Source organism: Hydra vulgaris, chromosome 01, assembly GCF_038396675.1.
Source record: "Hydra vulgaris chromosome 01, alternate assembly HydraT2T_AEP".
NCBI classification, from domain to species: Eukaryota; Metazoa; Cnidaria; class Hydrozoa; order Anthoathecata; family Hydridae; genus Hydra; species Hydra vulgaris.
The window spans coordinates 70822591-70835783 of NC_088920.1; the positions used below are offsets into that span (position 1 = coordinate 70822591).

At 24.8% G+C, this 13193-nt stretch overlaps 1 long non-coding RNA gene across 3 annotated transcripts; it reads left to right on the forward strand.

Moving 5' to 3' along the window:
- The first annotated feature begins 4161 nt into the window (after window positions 1–4161).
- LOC136074969 (uncharacterized) lies at window positions 4162–10900 on the forward strand. 3 transcript variants are annotated; one of them, XR_010635614.1, is made up of 4 exons: window positions 4162–4381; window positions 4657–4725; window positions 4866–4995; window positions 10735–10900. It is a non-coding gene; the product is annotated as an uncharacterized LOC136074969 (long non-coding RNA). The 3 variants fall into 3 exon arrangements; XR_010635612.1 differs by having other exon boundaries at window positions 4162–4397; window positions 10735–10899; XR_010635613.1 differs by having other exon boundaries at window positions 4162–4363; window positions 10735–10898.
- The last annotated feature ends 2293 nt before the right edge of the window (window positions 10901–13193 follow it).

The following is a 13193-nucleotide window of genomic DNA, read 5'->3' on the forward strand; positions in this document are numbered from 1 at the left end:
AGCTAGGTGATTTTTTCAGCAATACGATGTCTCAGCTAGTATAATGAACATCGATGTAGATCTTATGAAAAGGCTTCATATTATTCTGGCCACAATATCAAGTGGTTATGAAATTAACTCATCCAAATTTAAAACATTCTGTTGGGAAACTGCTTCGCTTTATGCATTCCTGTACCCTTGGTATCCTATGACCCAAACACTTCATAAGATTTTGATTCATGGCTATGAAGTCATCGAACTATTTACTCTTCCATTAGGTATGTTTTCTGAAGAGGCTCAAGAGGCTACCAATAAGGTTTTTAAGATTTTTCGTGAAAATTTTACAAGAAAATGCGGTAGGAAAAAAAAAATTTAGACCTTTTTCATCGCCTTTTATGTGCATCTGATCCTTTAATTTGCACATTAAGAAAGAAGATACGTAACAAAAAAAAAAGTCTACCATCTGGTGTACTTGAACTATTGCAAGAGCCAACGATAGAATACTCTGCGTAAAACATAAATTTAAATAATATCCTTGTTGTTAATTTTGTTGGGTAAAAACGGAATTTTTTATAAATGGAAAATAAATGAGTTTTTTAATAATTTGCGTTAATATGTAATAAAATTTGAAGTTTTTAAAAAACAAATGTTATTTTTTCCACAAATTATGTTTTTCAATATAATAAACTGTTTCTAATTTAAAAAAAAAATTTTGGTTTTAGAGGTTTTGGCTAGAAAATCTCACTTTTGATCCACTGTGTGTTGGAATAAAATTATATTGCAAAATATACAAAGAGTGAAGAGAAATTGTTGCTATAAATCTTATTAAAAAATAAAGTTTCTCGTCGTAAATAGAAGTATAAAAATGTTGCAATTCATAGCTTAAAGCTACGCTATAAAAAAATTATGAGCTAAAAAATATTGTTTAATTATTGATAAAACTTGTGCTGCATATTTCCGATTTCTTCCAGGACACCAATATTAAATAGTAATTAATCGCAAGAAACTGAGTTCTAAATATAAATGCATTGGAATGCGAAAATTCCATATATAAATGCATTCCAAATGCGAAAATATGTGAGTATGGTGTAAGAACCTCTTGTTTTGTGACTACGGGAACAATAAACACCAAAATATATATCAAAGAATGCCTCAAGAAGCATCTTTTGCCGTTTTTAAGATCTCATACGGGTAATCCGAACATAAAGTTGATTTTGTTAAAAAACACTGCAATTCACCAATTTCAAAAGATATTGGCCTATTGTCTAAGAAAAGCTAAAGTTCAATGTAAAACGTTTGCACGAATAAATGTGAAAGAGTAAATGTATCATTTTTTTGATTGGCTCTATTTACATACTTTTAATTATGTTTGCATTTTGAAGGCAGCATGTAACGATCTTAAAGAAATGTTTTAGTTTTCCCATTTAACTTGAGATAAGTTTTAAAAATGACAAAAGAAGAAGACGTTAGAAAAAATATTTAACACAAATATTTGGAAAATGCGAATAAAAGCTACAATTCAATACCAAAAAAGTTGCGAATACATCCCTACACTGTTAATCATATTATTTATTGTTTTTGCCAAGCAAAATTGATCAAACGCAAATCTAGTAATAGAAGTAAAGAAGTTTTTCAAGATATAAAGCTGGTTAAAAAATTGGTTAACAGTTTTATGAACAGCCCAAACCTCTCACTAAGTGAACACGCAAAAAGATAAGTACTTTCTCATAGTTTTGTTGTAAAAGTTAAAAAACAACAACATGTTTTTCAAGTTTTCAAACCACAAAAAGTGTCTAACTGTTCTGAAATTACAAAAAAAAAGTGTAAAAACCCGCTGAAGAAAGTAACACGACAATTATATTTCTGAAAATTTCTGAATCATTGAAGATGATGAAATCTATATGAAGTACGATCATCAGCAAATTGCTGGTGGTGTCTTTTTTAATGCCAAATATAGAGGAAAAGCATTTAAAAAATTTAAATTATTTTTGCATTATCCCAGCAAACATGTCAGCGTTGAATCAACGTTGAAAACCGGTTGCAGCGTAGAAAAAGCGTTGCAGTCACAAAAACAACGCGCTTTCAACGTTGAATCAATGTTTGTTTTTGTATACTAAATCGCGGTAAATTTAAACGTTGAATGAGCGTTGAAATTGCAACGTAATTTAGCTTCTCAAAAAAAGACGTTTATTCAACGTGGAATCAACTTACGCAAAAAGCCACTTTAAAGACGAATCAAAATCTATGCTTCATCAACGTTAAAAATAAACCGCTTTTTAAACGTCACATTTTCAACGTTGAATAAGCGTATAAATATCAACGTATATTATCTTCTCAAAAAATCTCGTTTATTCAACGTTGAATAAATGTACGCAAATAATCACTGTAAAAACGTCGCAAAGTTGAAGGTTTATCAACGTTAGACATTAGCTGCTTTTTCAACGTATTTAAGCTATTTATGAAACAACGCTTATTCAACGTTACATATACAAACGTTGAAAATGTGGTAGTTAAAAAACGTTGAAAAAGTGTTATTATGCCATCGTTAATTAAACGTTGTTTTGACAATGTTAAGGAAGTGACACATTGAAAATTTTTGTCTCATTAACTAGCCATTACAAAAATAATTTGCCGTAAAGAAAAGGCAATGAAAACTTAATAGAATGCATGCAGATAGTATAAAAAAAAATTTTTAATAAAGTTATGTTTTATAACTTCTTTTTATTGCGGCTAATTTAAAACTTTTAGACTTTGCATCAAATTGTATATAACATACATAAATCTCAGAGTATATTCGGTTTATTCAGGTTATTTTTGTTGATGATTTATTTATTTTAAAATGACCATTTTAATAAATTGCAAAGTTGTATTAAATATGTTATTTCTAAGTTAGAAATAGCATTTAATTTTGACAAGATACAAATGTTTTAAGTAATATCAAAATTAATAAAACATAATAAGCCAGACTAAATTTAGTCTGTTAACAGACTCAATTTTATTTATTTAAAAAACTTTAAACACCTTACCCTAATTATCAAGCAAATAATTCAGTATAAAATCTTCCACCAATAATGAAAGTATGCATTATTATGTTTTTTTTTTGTATAAAAACACGTTTGGATAAAAAGTTTTATTTCCATCCTTTTGAAAAACTTCCAATTTTAATAGGAAAAGTATTAAGTCCTAGTTATGGAGTTAGTGTTATATATTTAATTCTAACATTTACTCTTTATCATATATTTTTATTTATTTTAATAATATGTATTTATGCATGTATATATGGGTAGATTTATGAATATATATAAAAGAAATATATACATTTTATATATTTGTTTAAAATGTTTATATTTCTAGTCCTAATTTTAGAGTTGGTTTTGTATATTTAATTCTAACATTTATTATTTATCACATACCTTTGATATATATTTTTTTTATTTTAATATTATGTATTAATGCATGTAATTATGAATATATATATATAAGATGTATATACATTTTATATATATACATATATATGTATATATATGCATATATATATTTTATATATATACATATATATAAATATATATATATATATATATGTATATATATATATATGTATATATATACATATATATATATACATTATATATATATATATATATATATATATATATATATATATATATATATATATATGTTAATATATGTGTGTGTGTATATATATATATATATATGTATATGTACATATATATATACATATAAACATATATATTTGTTTATAAATGTATTTATACATATATATATATATATATATATATATATATATATATATATATATATATATATATATACATATATATATATTTGTATTTATATACATATATATATATACATATATTATATATATATATATATATATGTATATATATATATGCGTGTATATGTATATATATTTATATATATATATATATATATATATATATATATATACATACATATATATATATGCATATAAACATATATATTTGTTTATAAATATATATATATATATATATATATATATATATATATATATATATATATATATATATATATATATATATATATATATATATATATATATATATAATATAAACATATATGTATATATAAATATATATATATATTTATATATATATGTAAATAAAACAAATGATGTCTTTTTTTCAGATGATCTATTACAATGACTTCACAATCTTGGGCTTAAGTTGTTTATTTTAAAAACAGATTGAAGCAGAGGCAGTTGCTCTATGTTGTTGGGTAGAAAATGGTTGGTTATTTTTGTCAACTGGTGTTCATGCAATAAAAGCTGCCTACAATAGTTTTCCAATTAGTTATTCATGGAACAAGCTTAGAGTTAAAAGTATTAAAGTTACTGGTGGTCATTAAATTTTACAGTACTCATTGCTATTTTAATTGTTTTATATGAATAAAAAAACTGTTATGGTTTTATATTAATGGTGAAGTACTATATCAAATAAACATCTAATAAATCTTATTTTTATTTTGGGATAAGTAAAATTTTGAATCTGTTTATTGTATTATGATTGCCTTAATATATATCGTAATCTGTTTGCACTGGGTCTATATTTTAGTTTTTACATTTTTGTTTATATTGGTTTTACTAAATAATTACTTATAAGTATCTATTTTTAGATAAAGAAGTAGGCGAAGGATTTAATTTTACGACTACAGATGACTCCGAAAAATAATGAAAGTAATTATGTTAGTGAATGATTGTGTTTCTCTTTGCATTTAACTTTTTATATGGTGAAGAATAAATAAAACTTAATAATAACTATTAGTCATATCTGATTTTAATAACACTGTTTAAATTTTTTTGACATGTTATAATTTGATTTTAGGTGTAAGTTTATTTAGTAAAGTTCTGTTGGATCAAAGATAGAGGAATGATATGTTTTTAACTGGTTTCCATCTTATGAACGAAGTACATTATATAATTTAAATTGATGGTTTATAGTTACAACTATTCAAGTAAGTTTAATTTAGTTAATTTATGTATGGAATTGTGACTATTTTTAATTGTAAAATTTGACTTCCATAAAATGTATATATCTATATATATATATATATATATATATATATATATATATATATATATATATATATATATATATATATATATAGATCTATAGTTTGTTGGCTTTGGGAAGAGCGGAAGGAAAAAAGTGATTCTTACGCTAACACATATGTCACTTTTAATTACTTTTGACTTTCGTCCAACATTTTCGTTTTGGACGAAAGTCAAAACCATTAATTTAATTACAAATTAATTGATATATAAAAAAACCACAAAAACGCAAATTTAATTGACCAGAATGTTTTTAACAATATAAACAATGTTTTTATTTTTATTTTTTTTAATAAAATGTTTTTATTTTTATTTTTTTTGATAAAATGTTTTTATTTTTATTTTTTTTAATAAAATGTTTTTATTTTTATTTTTTTTACTGTAAATCATGCGCGGAGTGTTGCTACATCGACTATCTTATAGCCTGACTCACAAGGGAGTGCTGCTACATCGACTGACAAATAGCCTGACTCGCAAGGGAGTGCTGCTACATCGACTGACAAATAGCCTGACTCGCAAGGGAGTGCTGCTACATCGACTGACAAATAGCCTGACCCGCAAGGGAGTGCTGCTACATCGACTGAGGGTTTGGTTGGGGCAGGCAGTCTATCATTATTAAAAAAAAAAAATTCCGGTCTTGCATTTTAATTTTTACTTTTTGTCAACAAAATATGGAAAAAACTTTCGGACAACATCTAAGGGTTATATATATATATATATATATATATATATATATATATATATATATATATATATATATGTATATGTATATACGTATATATATACAGCGCCGTGCTGTAACTTTTGGGGGCCCTATGCAGAAACTAAAAAAAATTTTTTTTTCTTTTAATTCGTAGTAATTTATGGTATTGGAGAAGTTTTTCTATTTTATTTAATAGGGGGCTCAGTGCGATTGCACTTGTTGCACTTGCGATAGTACGGCGCTGTATATATATATATATATATATATATATATATGTATATATATATATATATATATATATATATATATATATGTTTATATTTATACATATATCTATGTATACATATATATATACAGCATTAACATTGTTGATAAATTCAGAACTCTAACAATAAAAACAAAATTATTTACGTTGGAATCTACATAACTGCAAAAATTTTATGTTTTTTAAAATTTTATTGTAAACAAGAAAAAAAATATTTATAATTTTTTTTAAATCATTGTAAAAGTAACTTAAATGAAATGAGCTATCTTACAATTATTTTAGATTTCAAAATTTCCCATATATATTTTCAACAGGGTTAAGGTCTGGACTTTGTGGCAGCCATTTAAGGATGTTAGCTTTAATTTTTTTTTAGGAACTGTTGTGCCGCTTTGCATGTGTGTTTAGGGTCGTTGTCATGGTGAAAAAAAAATTTGCGATCAATTCTTAAACGGATTGACATATATTTTTTGAAAGCCAATCAACATACAACTTCCCTGTCATTATACATTCAACATTCACCAGTCGTCCCACACTATTTGAATCAAAACATCCCCTAGCCATAGGCGAGCCACCTCCATGCTAGACTGTTTTTGTAAGATTTCTATCTAAGAGTGCATCACAAGGTCTGCGCCAAACTCTTTGTCGTTTTTTAAGCCAAGTATTTGACATTTATTCTTATCAGACCATGACACTAAGTTCCAAAATGCCTCACACTTGTTAATATGCAGTTTTGCAAATGCTTTTAGTTTTTTTTTGTTTATACTTTTCTGAAGAAGGTTTATTTAAACCACCTAATTTTTTAAACCACTTAAATAAAGTCTTTTCTGTACAGTTTGACATGAAACATTTAAATAAGGATTTTCAACAATCTGTTTTGAGGTTATTGTTAATTTTTTTTTATTCTATCAGTGCAATTAAGATATTGGTTCTTGTTGAAGTCTTAATGGGGCGACCATGTCTTTTTCGATTTTTGGCAGAACCAGTTGCTTCATATTTTATACACATCTTCATAACACCACTTACTGATATTTGATATTTTTCATCACATTGCTTGTAGGTTAGGCCCTTTTTTCGATCACAAGTGACCCGAGATCTGATGTCCAATGAATAATTTTGATGATAAACCATTATTATTATTTTAACTTTTTCTAAAAATAAATTCCAAAAGGTATAGTTTAAAATGCTTATTGTTAATAACTTTAACAAAATATTTTTGATGTTAATACTTTTAAGTAAATAGTTATTGACAAAGCATTATTTTTCTTAATAAAAATGTAGATGTTTCTTACTTTTGTCACATTTATTTTAGACAGAAAAACTGTAAGTTAGCAAAGTTCATTTAATAGAGTTACTTTTGCATTGAGTTGAAAAGAGTTATAAATATTTTTTTTTCTCTCTGGAATCAAATTTAAAAAAAAACATAAAACTTTTGCAGTTTTATAGATTCTAACGTAAATAATTTTGTTTTATTGTTTGGGTTTCGATTTTATCATTATTGCTACTTAATTTTGCCTGTGACTGTTTGTATATATATATATATATATATATATATATATATATATATATATATATATATATATATATATATACAGTAAACTCCCGGTTATTCGAACCTCCAAGGGGTATAAGAATTTATTTCGAATAACCCAAAACTCAAATAACTGAATATGCTCTTTAAAATGACCTACTTTAAGTTTCTTTCAAATTTTAATAAAAGTAGAAAGTAAAAAAGAAAAAGACCCTTGGAATTTATATATATATATATATATATATATATATATATATATATATATATATATATATATATATATATATATATATATATATATATATATATATATATACAGTAAACTCCCGGTTATTCGAACCTCCAAGGGGTATAAGAATTTTTTTCGAATAACCCAAAACTCAAATAACTGAATATGCTCTTTAAAATGACCTACTTTAAGTTTCTTTCAAATTTTAATAAAAGTAGAAAGTAAAAAAGAAAAAGACCCTTGGAATTTGGTGCTACTTCAGTTTTATCCTTGTAAATTAATAAATATTTTACAATTCGTTGAAAATATAGTCCATTTTTTTTTTTTTGTTGTTGTTCCTTTAATATGTTTTTTTATCTTCAAGGGGAGCAAAATTGTTTCAAACAACTGCAGGTTCAAATAACTGCATTTCTGCATAACAGCATTTGCATGAGTTTGTTAAAGAAAATTCACAGGAAATGAAAATTACTTCAAATAAGCAAATTTATATATATATATATATATATATATATATATATATATATATATATATATATATATATATATATATATATACACTGTGTGACAAAAGTTATCGTACGCTAAGAAAAAAAAAATAATATTCAATATAGACACAATTTTTCTGCTATATTTAATGAAAATTGTTATAATTTTTTTTTTAATAGTATTTATTTTGGTAATTTCTGAATTTTTTGGAATTTATATTGAAATAACATTAATATTTGAAAAAAGTACATTAAAGATGATGACAAAAGTTATCGTACACTTGGCGTATACTAATATTTATTTAACTCCAAACCGTTATGTCCACCATTTTTCATACATTTTTGAAAATAAAGTAAACTATAAATACTTTAAGATTATTTTCAATTGTTTTAAATGAATTTTTTGGTTAAAAAAAAGTAAAATGAGCTCGAAATGGGTTAAGACCCATTAAGCTAATAATTAAGCATTGGAATGAAGGAAAATCGTTAAATTGTATTGCAAAAATTGTTGATTCTAAAAAATCCACAGTTTCTTCAATTATTAACAAGTTCAAAAAAACAGGAAAATTAGCTGATTTGCCCCGAAGTGGTCGTCCAAAAAAACCGAATAAGCGTGCTGAACGAAGCTTAGCTTCCACAATCAAGAAAAATCGTTTTGTAAGTGCCAAAACTTTAGCTTGCAAAATAGAAAACGATTTGGGGGTTAAAATTAGTCCAAAAACAGTCATTCGAAGTCTTAAAAGACAAGGAATAGTGAGTCGCGTTCCAAGAAAGGTTCCTTGTATTAGTGATAAAAATTGTAAGCTTCGATTAAACTATGCTAAAACGTACATTGATATGCCAGACTCATTCTGGAATAAAGTCTTATGGACAGATGAGTCTAAATTTAATGTAAAAAGATCTGATGGTAGAATTCGTGTATGGCGTTCATCAAAAAATTGCTTAGAAAATGGAACTAGTCTGAACATTTAAACACGGAAATGGATCAGTAATGGTTTGGGGATGTATGTCGGCAGCAGGTGTTGGAAAGTTAGTATTTATTGAAGGAAATATGGATAAACATTACTATAAATGTATTATTAAAGAAAATGTTGAACAATCAGCACGTAATCTTGGTATTGGTGATGACTTCGTTTTTCTTCAAGATAATGATCCCAAACATAAGGCCAAAGATGTGATGGAATTTATGGGAAAAAAAGGTTGGGACATACAAAATCATCCACCTCAAAGCTCTGATTTGAATGTAATAGAACATTTATGGGATGAAATCGATAGACGAATAGATAGAACAGGTGTAAACACCATTGAACAATTAAAAGTCCAAATTGTAAAGACGTGGGAATCAATCGATCCGTCTATTACAAAAAAACTCGTTGAATTGATGCCAAGACGTCTTGCTGCTGTTGTAAAAGCTAAAGGACAAAATACACGATACTAAAATATAAGTTTAGTTCCCATAATATTTATCAAAGTGTACTATTTTGAAAGCGTACGATAACTTTTGTCACCTTCTTTTTGTTACTTTTCATGCTTTCTCATCAAGATATTAAAATAAAATTTTTTTCTAGTTCTGTTTTTTCAATTTTTGTTTAAATATTTATAAATCAAATAGTTTTTATTCAGTTTTTAACTTGTTCCTTGCATTTCTTTTATTCTAAATTAAGAGTTTGTAATTTTTTTAAAGTGTACGATAACTTTTGTCACACAGTGTGTATATATATATATATATATATATATATATATATATATATATATATATATATATATATATATATATATACACTGTGTGACAAAAGTTATATATATATATATATATATATATATATATATATATATATATATATATATATATATATATATATATATATATATATATATAATTTATATATATATATAATTTATATATATATATATATAATTTATATATATATATATAATTTATATATATATATATAATTTATATATATATATATATTTATATATATATATATATAATTTATATATATATATAATTTATATATATATATATATATAATTTATATATATATATATAATTTATATATATATATGTAATTTGTTTATCTATATATTTTATATATAATAATAATAATCCATTTATTTAACCATAAAATATGAAAATTTACAATAAAATTTATAAACTCACATAAATAAGGTTAGGTGTCACTCGTATAGTTAAAAACTAGTCAATGGAGTGACACCTGAACCTATAATTATAAATGATATATATAAATAAGTTATATATATATATATATATATATATATATATATATATATATATATATATATATATATATATATATATTTTTATTTTTACTTTTTAAATTTAATAATAATTATACTAATTTAATAACATTTTTTTTTTACGTTTGCTTTCAGAATACTAATGGTACAAGTTTTGTTTTTTGATTTAGATTCTGTATCTCAATGATATCCTGGCCTATCGATGCGATATCCTGTTAATTGTAGTTTTATATATTGCGTAAATATATATGCAAACACTCACACACATAAATTTTAAAGAAAATATTTATATTTTTATATATATATCTATAAATTGTATATTTTAAGCTTTTTTATATTTATCATTGTATATTACTGTTTGTATTAATTATTGTTCAAATTACAATTAGTTCAAATATACAATTTAGTTTTATTTGCCAATTCAATATATATTATAGCCACGTTTAATTGCGTTTAATAATATTTGGCGATATTTTATACAGCGCATTTAAGCGTTGGTTCAACGTTATATTTCAACCTTTACTCGACGTCTTTGAGTCACGTTAAATCGACGTTTTACTAACAACGTTACAAATCCTTGCAAAATAGACTGCTTTAACAGCGTTTATGCAACGCTTTTTAAGTAACGTTTTTTCAACGTTAAGTTGCGATGTTAATACAACGCTTTTTATGTAACGCTTTTTCAACGTTTAGTTGCGACGCTTTTGTAACGTCATTTAGTAACGTTTTTTCAACGTTACGCAATAACGTTTAATCAACGTCTATTAAACAACGTTACATATCTTTGCAAAATCGATTACTTTGTCAACGTTTCCGCAACATCTTTTGCGACCGGTTTTCAACGTTGATTCAACGTTGTCATGTTTGCTGGGATAGCAAACTGGCAATGGAATGTTATAAACAAAATGACGTGAAAGTTGTGACGTGTAAAATGGCAAATCCTCCATACTGTCCAGAATTGAAAATTAATGCAAAGTACTGGGTAATTATTAAACACAAATTTAAAAAAAAAAAAGTTATGCTGAAGTATTAAAGATTTGAAAATGTCATTTAAACAACATCAGATAGTTTCGATTGTTGCTCTGCGCGCAAGCTTATGCGTACCGCCAAAACAAAAGTTTAAAATTTTGTTAGATGAATAATTAAAAAAATTAATTTCTCTTTTTTTTTTTTTTTACTTTAGAAATTATTTTCTTTGAAATACTTTATTTTCTTACAACTATTTTTAAAACTAATGTTTAGTTCTAAATTAAAGTTGATGAGTACCTTTTTTAAGTCGTTTTTCTACTTTCACACTTATTGCGTGTACACGCTTTAAAATAAACTAAAAACATCTACGACTTCAAAAATAAATGGATAAGAGCTACCAAGAAAATCGAAGATCTTACAAAAGCTGCTGTTGAGTGTAAAACGCAAAGTGAGTGCGTTCTCACGTACACAACTTTATAAGCATACTTATGTGAAATTTAATGATAATAATAATAATATATGTACTTTCAAAGTATCTATAACATTCAATATCGAAATACAATAGTTGAAAAAATGTCTGTTAAAATATCCGCATATATTTTTTCTGGCACATAATAGAGTAATATACCAGTCACATTACTTATTAAAAAAACTATTCAAACAAATCTACTGTAGCTTTGTTCAAAGCTACCTAAACAACGGTAATATAGCATGGGGTGGTACCTATAAAACTAAACTAGAACCTTTCTATCGTAAACAGATACATGCTATACGTGTGATTAATTTAAATTCAAAACCTCTTTTAAAACAAATGTCTTTATTAACATTGTTTGAATTTAATGCATATAATGTTCTAAGTCATATGTATAATCGCAAAAAATTCCTTCAATTTTCTATAGTCTTTATAAATAAAAACAGAGTACAAATATTTATTGCGTACAAATAGTACCCTGTTAGAGCCTTCATGCAAAAATAAGCTTGAACAATTCAAAATGGCTGATCGTGGACCACATATCTGGATTAAGTTTTTACTAATTAATTTAAACAATGCTGATTTAAAAAACTTAAATTGTTTTTAAAAAACTATTAAAAAGAGTATTTTAAAGTAAAAAAATTTAGTTATTAATTTTTTCTAAATTTATACTTTGCAAGTTTCATATATTGTGCGACCGTGGCGCAGTGGATAGAGCGTTTGCTTTATAAGCAAGAGATCGAGGTTCGAAACGACCCTTGGATATATTTACGCGTCACGGTAAGGAAGGAGGCGTGAACTTCCTGGTTAAATGCACTTTCGCGGTGCTCTGTAACAAGACCGTTAGGTCTTCTTGGGGCACCTAAAAACTTCTTGGGGCACCTAAAAACAGTATAAATAAATATATATATATATATATATATATATATATATATATATATATATATATATATATATATATATATATATATATATATATATATATATATATATATATATATATATATATAATTTCTTACATTTTATAATATATAAATATATTTCAACATTGCACTAGTAATAATTGTGTAAAGATTTAAAAAAAAAACAAAAAAAAACGATAAATATATTTGCATATTTGTTATCTGACATTTGAATACCATTTTAATTTTATGTAAAAATTTATGAATATGTTTTTATATTTACGGC